This window comes from Ursus maritimus, unplaced genomic scaffold, assembly GCF_017311325.1.
Source record: "Ursus maritimus isolate PB19 unplaced genomic scaffold, ASM1731132v1 scaffold_1, whole genome shotgun sequence".
NCBI lineage: Eukaryota > Metazoa > Chordata > Mammalia > Carnivora > Ursidae > Ursus > Ursus maritimus.
The window spans coordinates 6,274,671-6,288,967 of NW_024423343.1; the positions used below are offsets into that span (position 1 = coordinate 6,274,671).

Below are 14,297 nucleotides of genomic sequence, written 5' to 3' on the forward strand. Positions count from 1 at the left end.
AGTTGAACAGAAACCAAACCAGAGTAGACCTTGTATTTTTAAAAACATCTTCCATGTGTCTTATTTCATTTCATCCTATTAAGAGCCTCATGTGATGGAGGGGATTCTAAGCTAAGAAAACCAAAGAATGACAGAGTGTATGCCACTTTCCTGAAATCAACCAGCAAGCAAGTAGCCGAGTCTGGATTAAAACCCAGTCATCCCACTTCTATTTAGAGTTCTCATTCCTGTCCTCTGCTCCAGTGGTTAATAAACAAACTGAGGGCTTCAGGGGGAGGAGCGGGGGAATGGGATAGGCTGGTGATGGGTAGTAAGGAGGGCACATATTACATGGTGCACTGGGTGTTATACACAATAATGAATCATGGAACTTTACATCAAAAACTAGGGATGTACTGTATGGTGACTAACATAATAAAGAAATATTATTATTTTTAAAAACCCTGTTGATTGTGGATGTGACATCATGGAGAGGGGTGAATCAGGTGTTGACAAATGCTTTTAGGGATTCTACTGGTCCCTGTACCATCCTTATTCCTCTTCTGACTATGCGGGACGTCTGGGAGATGGTGTCAGGTGGATCCCCTATGCCCTTAGGAATTGCTACAACGGTGGTTCTCAGAGTATGGTCCTCAGAGCCTCAGCATCACCCGGTTACCTGGGCTCCGCCCCACTCCTACTGAATCGGAAGCTCTGGGATCAGAGCCCAGACATCGCTGTTTTCACGAGCCCTCCAGGTGGTTCTGATGTGCATGCAAGCTTGAGAACTACTGATCTGGAAAATTCCAAGACATCCTGAGCTTACTGGTGACTGTTGTGGCATAAGGGACCAGTGATGTCAAGTAGACCTTAGATACCTCAAGACATCCTTCCACAACTGCAAGTACTGCTATCAGAGTCAGAAGGAGAGATGGCGGGGCGCCTGGGTGGCACAGCAGTTAAGCGTCTGCCTTCAGCTCAGGGCGTGATCCCGGCGTTCTGGGATCAAGCCCCACATCAGGCTTCTCTGCTGGGAGCCTGCTTCTTCCTCTCCCACTCCCCCTGCTTGTGTTCCCTCTCTCGCTGGCTGTCTCTATCTCTGTCGAATAAATAAGTAAAATCTTTAAAAAAATTAAAAAAAATAAAGTCATCTTTAAAAAAAAAAAAAGAAGGAGGGATGGCGCGGGGCAGATTCATGAAACGACATGTGGAAGGCTCTGATAGTCGTGATTATTTTTATGCTTGGTGGGCACCGGTTGGAAAGACTGGCTGACTTGCCCCACTGAGCAGGGGGACAAGACGATCAAGCTAAAATCTCTTCATGCTGTCCTGCTCACCTACGCTCTCAGCTCTCACTAGCTCCTGCCTTCCTGGCTGGAATCCTCAGCGGTCCCTTTGAGCCGTTATCCTCGGTTTCACTGTTTCTGGTACTGAGTGTGCCGAACCCAAGACACAGCACGCCAGGGCCTGTGCTGTTTGGTGCTAAGCGACAGTGCTGGTCTGCGTGTGTGGCACTGGGGACAGGAGGGGCTCTCCGTTACTCTGAAGATGCCAGGAGGCAGGAATGTTAAGGTGAGTCAGCAGAGACAGGGAAGCCCAGTGAATGTGACGCTGCGGCTTCACCTGACACTGTCTGCTCTATCCCTACAGAATCAGCCTTGTCTCCTCTTCCAGGAAGGCTACCATCACAGATTAGAGGTTAGAGCTCCATCCCTGTGCTCACCTCTGTGGCAGTAAGTACTGTGTGGTGAAATAATTTCCTGACTGCTTATTTATCTCTCCTCTGCTCTGGATCCCTGAGCAAAGGGTCCGTGAGTCAGGCCTCTGTACTCCAGCAGTCCACCCCTAAGGTTTAACACAATGATGGACCATATGTCGGGGCCCAGGAGATGTTTGTGGAAGGAATAGTGACTCTAGAAAAGCTCGACCTCCTGTCTCCCTGACAGGTAGGAGCCGAGGATGTTCTGAGCAGGAAACCAGGTGAGGACACCTCTTACCTGTGCTTGCAGCGTGAATAACTCCTGGGTGGTCACTAACGTCCCGCTTCAGGGAACACCAGGTCACAACCCGGCAATAGCGGACAAAGCAAACTCACTCATTTAAGGAGACAAAGAAAATCCAAAGAAGAAAGATACAAGAGCCCCGAGGCGTGCAGGCTTACCAGGGAGCCCAGAGCAAGGTGGTAGACCTGTGGCTACCTCTTTTTTTTTCAGATTTTATTTATTTATTTATTTATTTATTTATTTGAGAGAGAGAGAGCAAAGGAAGGGGCAGAAGGAGAGGGAGAAGCAGGGTCCCCACTGAGCAGGGAGCCGGACGTGGGGCTCCATCCCAGGACCCTGAGATCATGACCTGAGCAGAAGGCAGACCCTTAACCCACTGAGCCACCCAGGCGCCCCTGTGGCTTCCTCTTTGTTAAAATTAAACTTTTATTTTGTGGCCATCGTAGATTCACATGCAGTTGTAAGACACGATGCAGAGATCCCACCCACCCTTTCCTCAGTTTCCGCAGAGGTGGCCCCCGCAATACCGTGCTTCGATCTCACAGCCCGACCGTGACGTTGACCCCACGCGCAGGTTCTATGTCCGGTCCCCAGTGTCACTTGCACTCGTGCGCGTGGTTTGGTCCCATCGACCTTAACCACACGTGTGGGCTCAGGCATCTACCGCCAGAGTCAAGACACTCAGTGGCTCCAACGCCACCAGGGCCCCGCAGGTGACCCTGTTATGACTACAGCTGGCCCCTCCTAGCCCCCAACCCCTGGCATCCCCGAATCTCTGCAATTCCTGTAAGTTAGTCACTTCACCAGGGAACCAGAGTATGCAACCTTCTGGGATGCGTTCTCGCCCAGCGAATTTCCCTGGAGACCCACTGTTTGAGGTGTTGAATGCATCTCTGGTTCATTCCTTTTATCATCCAGGGGACGGATGTGCCTCCCTTTCTTTAGCCATTCACCCCCTGAAGGACGTCTGGGACTTCACGCCCCTCGGACGAATGCCCAAGGCGTCGCTGTGCAGTCGCTGGGTTGTCTGGTAACCGCATTCAGTTTTTTAAGAATCTGTGTGGCTTCTGTTCTGAGGGGTTCTTCTGTCCTCTTGAAGAAGAGAAGATACAAGTCTACTTTGACATCAAACCCCTCACCCTCAGACACCCCCTAACGGACCTGGGGGGGTCTGGACAGCACCATGGTGGGGACTAGGTGAGGCGCGGGGGCGTGAGAGGCTTCGGGGACCTCCACCTCAGGGTCAGGACCCTGCCCTGCCCCCACCTGAGAGAGAGCACCTCTTCTGATTCCGCTTCTGGGGTGCCTCACCTGCCTCCCCGGGTCCCCTCCCCGAAGGACACTTCCAGAATAGACATCTGGAGGCATTGGTTCCTAAGCCAGATTAAAAAATATGGGGCAGGGACCCACATGTTTCCAGCAAGGGAGTTTTAGGATTCTTAAGGAGATATTTAGGTGGTTCCTTCCCTGACTCCAAGCAGCCGTGGTAAGGATGCAGTAGCCGGTCCTGCAGGATGGAGATCTGCTGGAAGAGGCCTGGGAGCTCGGGGTGCCGCTGGCCTCCACCAGCCCCGGCACTGGCATGAAGGAGCCGGGAAAAGAGCAGGCCCCTGCGGGTCCTGGGTGCTCGGCTGCAGAGGGGGAGACAGGGAGGGTTAAACTCGCCCAGCTGTCTTCCTGGGCTGGGATCTGGGGGCCGTGGCACGAGGGGAGGTCCTGGGAAGGAGGCAGGCCATGTGTAGGCTCTACAAGGCCCTGGGAGGAGAGACGGGATCCCGGGTGCCTGCACATTCCTCCAGCGTACCCTCACGTTCACAGGTAGAGCCCTGGCCACTGCCTCCGCAAAATCAGTCACGAGTGCACCTTCCCCCGAGAGAGCACAGCTGTCACAGAAGCTGTCCTCCGGGAGCTCTGCCCAAGCCCAGAGGGGCGGCAGAGGGACCTGCAGGGTACCGCTCCTGGGGCCACCCAGGGACACGGGGGCTCCACCAACCGCCCTCTTGTGCTTACAGACAGAAATTTCACGTAAAACTACCCCTGATTGTTTGAATTTCCAAATCCGAGTGAAGCCGCGCCCAGTCGAAGCACAGAGGACAGGTGCTGTCCTCCCCGTGATCGGGAAGTGCCACGCTGACGCCCAGACTGCTGCATCTCAACAGCGTGGGGGCCACGGACCATATCCCGTCGCCACAGGGCAACCCCAGCGCGGAAAAGCCACCCTCCACAGACAGGTCGTGGGGTGCGAGGCAGAGCGGTGCTGTGCCCGGTGACGGGAACCCGGCTCCTCGCCCGCGGGGTTTTCAACACCGCCAGTGCCCCGGCCGCGGGGGTGTGGGGTCCACTCAGCTTCTAGCACCATGAAGAAAACCCAGACAGCCCACGGGGGTTCACAATGGAAACCCAGAGTTGTGTCCGCACAGCGCCCTGCCCTGGGTCCTGCTGAGGGCTGGCATTAGGCTCCCTGCCCCCGGTCGGTGGCTCTGCTTGCCTGGCAGTTTTTACTTCTTTTGAACTATAATTACCTAACTCCGAAGGAAAATAAGGAAAGGGTCAACAAACAGTTGGGAAATAAAATCCACAAGCCCAGCCGACGGGACATGTGGGTTGGAATTTCTGCCAAGAAGTTGTGTGTCTGCGCGTGCGTGTGAACACTGCGTATCTGTGTGTGTGTGTCTGTGCTCGACAGAAGGTGTATTTGCCTTGATGGGAACATGTGGATGTGGATGGACGTGGCAGTCTGCATCTGATGAGTTGGCAGGTGCGCGCCTGTGTGTGGTACGTTTGCTGAAGCGAACGTCTGTGTGTTACCGGGTGTCTATCTGCCGTTGCACGTTTGCGTATGTCTGTAACTGGTGTGTGTCTACGTGTGCACACGTGGATTGTGTGTGCATATACTTGTGCAGGGTGGGGGCAGAAGCACAAAGAGAGCTCTTACTAGGATCATTGAGCAAAGGGCCGAAGTCAGAGCTGGAAATTAGAGCCGCGTGCCCTCAGGAGAAGGATGCCAAATCCAAAGTGAAAATGCCTTGGTTTTCTTGCTATGACACCTGCTAGAAACCCCAGCCCCGACATCACCGGCACCAACGTCACAGAGCTCGGTTCCTTTCCTTGTGAGGAAGTGAGAAGGAGATGTAGTCCTTCAGCTCTGACCTGTGGTTGCTAAATGCCTTCCTAGCTGGGCTCCCCACATGAGGCTGCAGCCCTCGACTTCCCCTTTCTCCACAGCTCCTGCGTCTGTAGATCGAAAAGTTGAGCCTCTGCGGCTAGGGCGTGCGGAAATATGCTGAGCCTCTGATTTGGCTGCATGGGGCCTTTGGGATTTATAGCAGGGGCTGGAAACCTTCCAAATGTGGCCAGCCGGTCAAGTTGCCAGTCCTTCTCGATCTGTCTGGACAAGGGTGTGTGTGTGTCTGCGTGTGTGTGTCGGGGGGGGGGGGACAATTGAGAGATACAGGTGGGATTAACTCTAGAGACAGGCAGAGGGAAAAAGAAACAACCATTCCACATGATAGTAACAAGCCTGCACCACCTTTGCCAGCTTCCTGGTTAGGTCCAGAATTTGGGGCCAGACTATCTTTATCTTACGTGTAGGAAAGTCAGTGTATCAGTGATCCTTCTGCCATAAAAATACGGTGCAAATCTCACCCTAAAACTCATTGTTTGTCTTACTTATCATGCCATTTATTCAGGTTATTATTTTATGTCTTTTCAATAATTGGGCCTGACCCAATCAGATGAGTCCTTAGAGGAAACTAGGACCTTCCTAGAAACAGCATGAGAAGGACCCTATATGTGTGTGTGTTGGGGGGGGGTACAAATCCTGGCTCTGGAGATGGAGGGGGCCACATGGCAAGGAATACAGGCAACCTCTAAGAGACAGGAATGGTCCCTGGCTGATGACCATCAGGGAAGCAGGGACCTCAGTCCTACAACCCCAAGGAGCTGAATTCCACCACTAACCTGAACGGACTTGCAGGTGGGTTGTCTCCCAGAGCCACCAGAAATGAACCCACACTGGCAGCCACCTCATGTCAGTCCCGTATGACCCTGAACAGAGAACCCAGCTGAACCCTGCCTGGGCTTCTGACCACAGAACTGTGAACTATGAAATGGGTTTTGTCTTAGGCTGTGTATTTGTTATGTAGCAATAGGACATTAATATAGTCCAACTACTTTCTTTGAAGGAGAAAGGAAAAACTCAGTACGAAAAACACAAATTAATATCTCACTAAATTAGCCTGCCACACCTGATTTGATATTGGGTCTCCCACAGTGGATAGTAATTGCCTAAATTACTATATCTTCACCAACAATGAGTTTTATTATTTTATTTTAATCCTTGACAAGTGAAAATGTCAATTCATTGTTATTTTAACGTGCATTTATTTCCTTGCCTTCTAGTGAGAAACACCCTTTTTATATGCTTCTTAGCATAGTGGCTATTAGCTGTTAGGAACATGCTATTTTAATTTCCAGCTGGATGCATTTTTCTATTTAATTTTTATGGCTAATTTCTCTGTTTCTACAGAACCCCTACACATTAGGTGCTATAAAAATATTTGCTGAGCGAATGTCTGAATTAAAAAATAATGAATGAATAAATAAGTCTTCAAGAGCAGATGAGGGCTTTTATTGCTGAGAAATTCAGCCTTTTGGTGTCAGGACAGGACCGCAGGTGGCCCAGTGGAATCAGCTCAGTAAAGCAGAGACCCACCTGACATTCAAACGCTGTTGGCCATATTGGCCTCCAGGGAAGACGTCAAGCAGTAGCCAGCAGGGAAGAAGCCGTTACAGAAAGACCAAGAGATGCGAGTGGAGAGAGATGGGGAATCACCATGGACGACGTCTGGCAGCTGGTCAGGCTGCTCTGGGGTGGATGGCGGTTCAGTCCACTGCTTCCTGCCATTAGACATGCAAGACTAGGTCAGAGTATTGGTTTGTTGGAAACATATTTATCATCATTTCTTTTAGCTCAGAAACTCATTTTATAATTTAGGCAATGACACTGGGAGATTAGGAGTACTTATTAAGTCAAAGTGCAGATAAAAATCCCAACTCTTTTGTCCCTTTCCACCTGCTGTTCAGTAGATCTGAGCAGGCCATTATCAGGGTCCCTTTGGGATTCCTTTCGGGTCTGCTCTACCGTCCTGGCCTCACTGTTGTCTCTCTGTAGGTATGTGGTGTCTGTGGCAGTGTGGACTTCATTGGTCTTTTTTTTTTTTCCCTAGTTTTATTGGGAAATGATTAATACACATCACTGCTTACACTTCAGGTGTAGAACACGATGATTTGATTACCACTGGTCTTTAAATGGGTCGTAGGCCAATCATCAGAGCTTCAGACCTCACTTACCAGGTCTGTGAGCACACCATCCCCTCGGAGATTTTCATGCTGTCCCCTTCCGGAGCAGTCTCTGTGTGTGGCTCAGGGGACTGGCACCACGTGGCTGGCAGGCCTGGCGTGGGCATCTGCTGACTGATCCCCGCATGTGGGTGCAGGTTGTAAGGGACGGACGTGGCAGAGATGTCCAGGAAGGAACTGGGGTAACACATGGAAATGCAGCCTCTCCTTAGGAAATATGAGTTTGAAACATTTGTTAATTAACTTCGACATTCGAGTTTTGTGAAACTATCCCTTTGTGTGACAATGAGACGGTGTGTTAGTCTAGGTACAAGGACTGCTAATTCAAGCTGCGGGCACCTCTCTGGGGACAGGCAAGGCTTCTGCTTCTGTGTGCCAGGGGTTCGTGACATCTGAGGGGGACGGCTACAGGTTCATGAACAGATACTCAACTCACAAATCGGGGCAAAGGGGATTTGTCTGTTTGAGTCCTTGAAGAAGCAGAAGCCAGGATGGGACTAGGCAGATGAGAGATTTATGAGAGGTTATGATAGATAGAGAGGGTCAGGAAGGTGGGGAGAGCCTTTGGATTGATGCAGGTCTAACACCTGGGAAAAGAGGGAAGGAAGGAAGGAAGGCAGGAAGGAAGGAAGGAAGGGAGGAAGGAAGATATAAGGAGGACCTTGGACTGCAGCCTCACCTGCTGGGTTCCTGGGCAATGGTGCCCAGCAGAGGCACGGCCAGCTCTGGTCCCTGGCACATGTTTAGTCATCGGCCGAGCCCACCTTGGGAATGGAGCTCACGCTGCGGGGAGCCCAAGGCTGCAGCGTGGCAGGTGTGTGTCTCCTGAGCAGGGTCTAGCTATGGTCTACACGTAGCAGGTTCTCTCGAAGGGCGATGGGAGCACCTCCTCTGGGACCTGCCTGTTGTCTCAGCAGGCAGCCACTCCGCTAAGATACTATTGTCACCACTAGAATGGACGCCGTACCTATCCTGGCTGGAGAGGACCTGGCTTCGCCGGAAGCACACAGAGCTCTTCTGGGGACAGATGGTCATCTTGTGTCTTGTCTCTGTAGCGACCCAAGAACGTTTACCTGGAACTGACTCCGTGCCTCGTAAGTCGGGACCACGAGCTGCTGACCTGTGCTGAACGCTTTGCAGATGTGATTGTATTTACCCTTCACGGACACTCTAGGAGCTGGGCTGTTGTCACCAGCCCGCGCGCAGGGGACCCATCTGAAGCATGGGGATGGTGCGTGACTTTCCCAGAGCACATATGTGGTCAAGGGGGAGTTGCGACCAAACCCAAGCTCTCAGTCCTCAGAGCTCGTGTGCTACGACCTCCTTCATAAACACATGACTCATGTTTGTCTGATGAATGAGAAATGTTTGAGGAAATGCGAAGTCTTGTTAACATGAATCTGAACGCCGAGGACACACAGGTGGAGGCTGGCAGGGGAGACCGCAGAGCAGGCTCAGGGAGGCGGGCAGACCGTAGAAATCCGGGTGAATCTGACATTCATTCGTTCACAAAGCACACCTGCCAGCAAGGCTCCTGGTCTGGGGGCGTGCGGGGCACCGGGGACACCGCCTGGGCTCACAGTCCAACGGGGTAGATAGAGTTCCAGCCTCACACAGAGCAAGGAGAGCCGTGCCAAGGAAGGGTGGAAGAGGGAGCACCTCGTTCTGCCTCCAGAGACCAGACAGCTTCCTGTGCGAGACGACGAGACGGAAGAATCTAGCAGGAGAAAGAGGTGGGAGCCAGGTGGGCGAGGAGGAGAGAGCGACGTGGAGCCCGTGCTGGGCACAGGCCTGGAGGCACATCCGCGGGACTGGCCCGTGGTGACAGCACAGCGTTGGCTGAACGGAGCACAGTGGAGGGAGACCAGCCTCGGGAAACAGGCCCGGGTCACAGCAAGATGACTTCCTCTCGATGGCCGCATGTGGGCATCTCCAGCTGGGCTGGTTTCTCGGGCCTGACTTTCCTGAGGCAGGTGGGTGATCGCTCGGAGCTGGGCTGTGGTCTCTGCCATCAAAGCTGTGTGCAGGGGTGGGGGGTGAGGGGTGGGTGGGTGGGTGTGTGGGAGTGTGTTAGAGGGGGGTGGAGCAGAGATGGGCATTCAAGAGGTCAGCATGTAAACACGCAATTACAAACAAGAAAAGACCATTAAGGTAATGACTGAAAGGCTTGATGAGACCCCTGGTTTTAAAGGATCCCCTGGCAGAGGCTGAAGGACAGAAGGCTGGGAGGACGGCCCGGTCCAGGTGGGGAGCAGAAGGTCAGAATGAAGTCCCCGGTCATGGGAACAGAGGGAAGCAGGGCTGCCCAAGGGGCAGGAAGTGCATCCGGGGTGATGCCATGGGGCTCAGCCGGGAGAGCAATAGAACACCGAAGCTTCTTCCCCAGACAGGAGTCTCTCAGGGAACGGCCCCCCTCTCGACTGATGGACGGGGCTCGGGGGCTGTCCTGGTGAGCATGAATCACTGTAACAAAGTCCCACAGACTGAGGGGTCTACACGACAGGCATTTGCTTGTCACAGTTCTGGGGGCTGGAAGTGCAGAGCCTGTCCTAGATGAGGGCTGGCAAATGGCCTCTTCTTTATGTGCTGGGGGGGGTGGTAGGGGTTAGACCTCCTGTCTCTTCTTATAAGGGCCGAGCCCATCATGACAGCTCTCGTGACCTCCCCTAATTCTAATCACCTCCCAAAGGTCCCACTTCCACATAACTCCCACGGAAGTTAGGACTTCAACATACGTATGGGGGGGGGGGGCGCACAAGCCTTCAGTCCGTAACAGGAACTCTGCCTGGCGGGAGGTGGGGGCAGGAGGCAGGGCTGGCCCGTGACCGTATCAGGCAGAGGATGGAGGAACTCAACGGCTAATGTAAGCCCCTGGGGCCGTGACCTTGAAGAGCAAAAGAGCGAGAGAAGAACCAAAACCGGGGCAGGACTGCAGCCCAGCACAGCAAGAGCAGCCTCTGGTGTCAGACGGGGGGTGTCCTCAATGCCCGGGGTGAGTCCATGTGGGAGTGAAATCTTTGTGGAAGTTGTGCCTCGTTATCCTGTGAATGCAATAAAGTGAAAGAATGTGTTTGATGCTGAGATCAATAATTTCATGGATCCCCCAAAGAGCTCCCAATCACCATGCCTCAGAGCACCTGTTCCCACATCCCTGCCAACACTGATCCTTGTTGGCTTTAATGTGTTTTGTGTTTGTTTGTTTAAGTAAAAATTTATTAAAGTATGGTGTTGTTTTACCTTCCTCGGCTGGCGTAACAAATTACTACAACCAGATATTTATCCTTTTACAGCTCTGGAAGCTGGCAGTCTGAAGCCAAGGTGTTCGGCGGGGCCACGCTCCCTCTGAAAGCTCTGGGGGAAGACCCTTCCTCGCTTCTTTCTAGCTTCAGGTAGTCACCCGTGTTCTCGGTGCAACTGGGCTTGTGGACGCATCACTCCCATCCCTGTCTCCTTCTCACATCACCCTCTCTTCTGTGTGCCTGGTTTTTCCCTCTTTTTAAATGGACACTAGTTACCAGATTTAGAGCCCACCCTAATCCAGAATGACCTCAAGATTTTTAACGTCATTACATCAGCCAAGACCCATTTTCCAAATAAGGTCACATTGACAGCTCCCTGGGGGGTTAGGACTTAGACGCATCTTTTTGAGGACCACTGTTCACCCCGCTACAGACAGATACATGTAAAAGTTCACAAATCGTACGTGGACAGTCCAGTGAATTTTTGTACATGGAGCACACTCGTGTAATCACCTCCCAGAACAACTCCAGGACCACAGAGTCCCCACAGATGCCTCCTCTCTGTCATCGCCTTTCCTTCTCCCCAGAGTTGACCTCCATCCTGACCTCTGGCACTATCCACCAGCTTTGCTTGGGTTTGAACTTTATGTGGATGGAATGCTCTCTGCCTGGCCCCGGGGGTATACCAGTCCTCCACCCTCAGTTTCTTCCAGCTATACACAGAGACTCAAGAGATCACTGACTCTTTGATGAAGTAATAGGAGAAGTTAATACAATAACCAAAATCACTGTAAGCACACCAAAGTAAGTAACTTTTTTGTTTAAAAGCATTTAACCAGTTAAAAATATAACTTAAAAAATCCCGCTTATAATAGTACCCACAAATGGAATAGCCAGAAATATTCTTAATAATAAATAAAAGGGAACACATAAATAAAACTAAAAATTGAGCTGAAAATATTTTTGTTTTCAGAAGGAGCAGCCATGTCTCGCCCTGGAAAATGCTAGATTTTAAAGTGAATACCTTTCCCAATTGAAACTGGAAGAGTAAATAAGGGGACATACCTAAGAAGATCTTCTGCGGAAAGAAAAATGAAGGAGAACCTGGTCTACCAGATTTTATACCGTGGGAGAAACCCCAAACAAGGGGACCTGAGCGTCACCCACGTAAGAAGCAGCAGCCGGTCAATGAACAGCGAACGGCCAGAAACTGATCAGTATTTAACATATGTGAAATGAGGTGTCACTCATCAATGGGAAATGAAAGATTTCTCAATCAAGGATGACACCATAGATGGCAAGATATTTGGGGAAAATGTCCGCTTCCAACTTTACCACACACCAAAATAAACTGCAGATTGATCACAGCTCAGTTATTTTAAAAAAAATAGGGGGAAAAAATAGCTCCTTGGTTTCTGGATGGAGAAAGGACTTTCTAAGTTTAAACTCAATGAAAGGCAATCAAAGGAAAAGATGGATTTGAATGCATATAAAAATTACATGTCAAACATCTCAAAAGAATGGACAGCCAGTTATAGGCTTAAAATGGATTTTAAATACACAATAATGAGAAAGGGTTTTAAATATCAATAAATAAATCATTCATACAAGTCAACGAGAAAAGCTAGAATATTCCATTAAGTCAATGGGAAAAGAAAAGAAGCTTACCAACAAACGACAATTTAGTCTATCTTACTAAGAATCAAAGAAAAGCAAAGTTGAAGATAAAGACCAATTTTTGCCTCCTGACCTAGAAATACTAGTTTGTAAAGATGCAGATAAACCGTGCATTTTTTAATCTAATGAACCATCTTCTTGAGAATAAATTTAGCAGTTTGTGTCAAAAGCTCAAAGCATTCTAATAAATGTGGGAAAAAAACCAAGTATATATAATCAATAGTAAATAAAAATACCAGGGAAAGTGAATAAAATACACCCAAACCTTGCAGTGTTATATCTCACATTTGGTGTTCTTTATACTTTCCTAATTTTCAAATGACTTTTATCTTCAGGGTGGAAAAAAAAGGATTGATAAAACAAATGGAAAATGCTAAGTGCTTTCTCTGCACCACCAAGGGAATCACTGTTGCTACATGGTAACAGGATCAAGGGCGTGAAGATACCAACAATGGGAAACAAACATACCTCTTCGTTCATAATAAACTGAGTGGCAGCGCATAAACCCAATCAATAGGTAGTTACTTGGTGATCTCCAAGTAAATAAAATCTCCCACTAGGTGGAATTTACTCTACTTCATTCAGCAGAGAAGGTCATGTTTAGACTAAAAGGTTAATGAGCAGGACTGTTTTAGGAGGAATAGCCAAGGGAGGACACTAGTCCAAGAAGGACCGTGTGCAAAGATGGGAGGTCTGAGCCAGCTGGTGGGCTGGAGAGAAGGTGGGTGGATGAGGATGTGGACAGGAAATAGGGGCTGGACCACTAGGGGCTGCAAAGGTGTTTAGAACTGGTTCTGTACAGAGCGGGGCAGGAGCCACGGAACACTGGATTTCCAGTGAGAATGTTGCATAACCAGATGTGTCTTTTTGGAGAAGAAGAAGAAGAAGAAAAAAAGTTATTGATAAGTTAGGGCCACAATTGAAATGAGACATTTTCAAGAAGGATCAGCAGTGCAGAGAATGAACACAGAGGTGGGGGAAAGACTATATGGAGACTGCTGGATTCAGAAGCTTCTACAGTGGTCCTTCTGGAAGGTGATGGAATCTGAAACAAGGCCATCATAGTTGAGATGAAATGGGGGCAGGGGACTAATTAGAATGTCAGCTTTTTTGATCAAAGGACTTTTTGATCGCTCCTGTTTTCCGAACCCTGGAAAAATAACTGGCCATAGCAGTTATTTGAATTGAATATGAATAAATATTTGTGAAATGAATGAATCAGCGAAAAGACACAAGATATTTACAACGTAATATATTAGAAGGAACTGGTGGGTTCCTAGATATAAAAGAGAATAATGAAAGATTTCAGAAAGGAGATAAACAGTAATACCTCTAAAGAAACTTAAAGGTTCTTTAAGTAAAGTAAATGCATCCAATGATGCTTCATAAATTTCCTTAGATATTACTGTATTGTGTTCATTCTGATTATAATTCTACAGGCTATCAAAATATTTCTAGGGGCCACTTCACATTTTTCTTATAAACATGCCCGTTCTATGGACAAAAACTCCTTACTAGGATTAAGGTAAAAACATTTTTCTCCCTGTCTGGTTATCTTGTAATTTAATTTTACGGTGTTTTTTTTTAATACAAAAGTTTTCTATTTTTATATTTTCAGAAGTAACAATATAGCACCTCCCAACTGAATCATTGTGTCCATGTCCATTTCCTGGTTGAGATGTTATGCTCTAACCCTGCAGAGGGTTACTACTGGTGGAACTAGGAAGGGTTTATGGGATCTCTCTGTATTGTATTTTAACAACTGCAGGTGAATCTAAAATGACCTCAAAATAAAAAGCTAAAAAAAAAACCCAAAACCCTGAATGATTCATCGTCTTAACTGAAGACCTTTCATACAGTAATGTCAAAAGGAAATCTTGGATTTACATACAGCCCCCGGGAAAATGTTCCTTATCCACCTTTTCTTTGTAGATGCTCCCAGGAGAGATGGCCGCCCCTTTGCTGTTGTCATTGTGACTTTTCTTTTCTCGGTTGCAATTCCAAAGTAAGCACACCTCTTATTTACGACCTCCAAACT

The 14,297-nt window shown here is 49.1% G+C and overlaps 1 long non-coding RNA gene across 1 annotated transcript; it reads left to right on the forward strand.

Annotated features, from left to right (window-relative positions):
- Positions 1-8,706: 8,706 nt before the first annotated feature.
- Positions 8,707-13,974, forward strand: LOC121104360. The gene is made up of 4 exons (XR_005836646.1): positions 8,707-9,316; positions 10,634-10,732; positions 11,286-11,386; positions 11,556-13,974. It is a non-coding gene; the product is annotated as an uncharacterized LOC121104360 (long non-coding RNA).
- Positions 13,975-14,297: the final 323 nt, after the last annotated feature.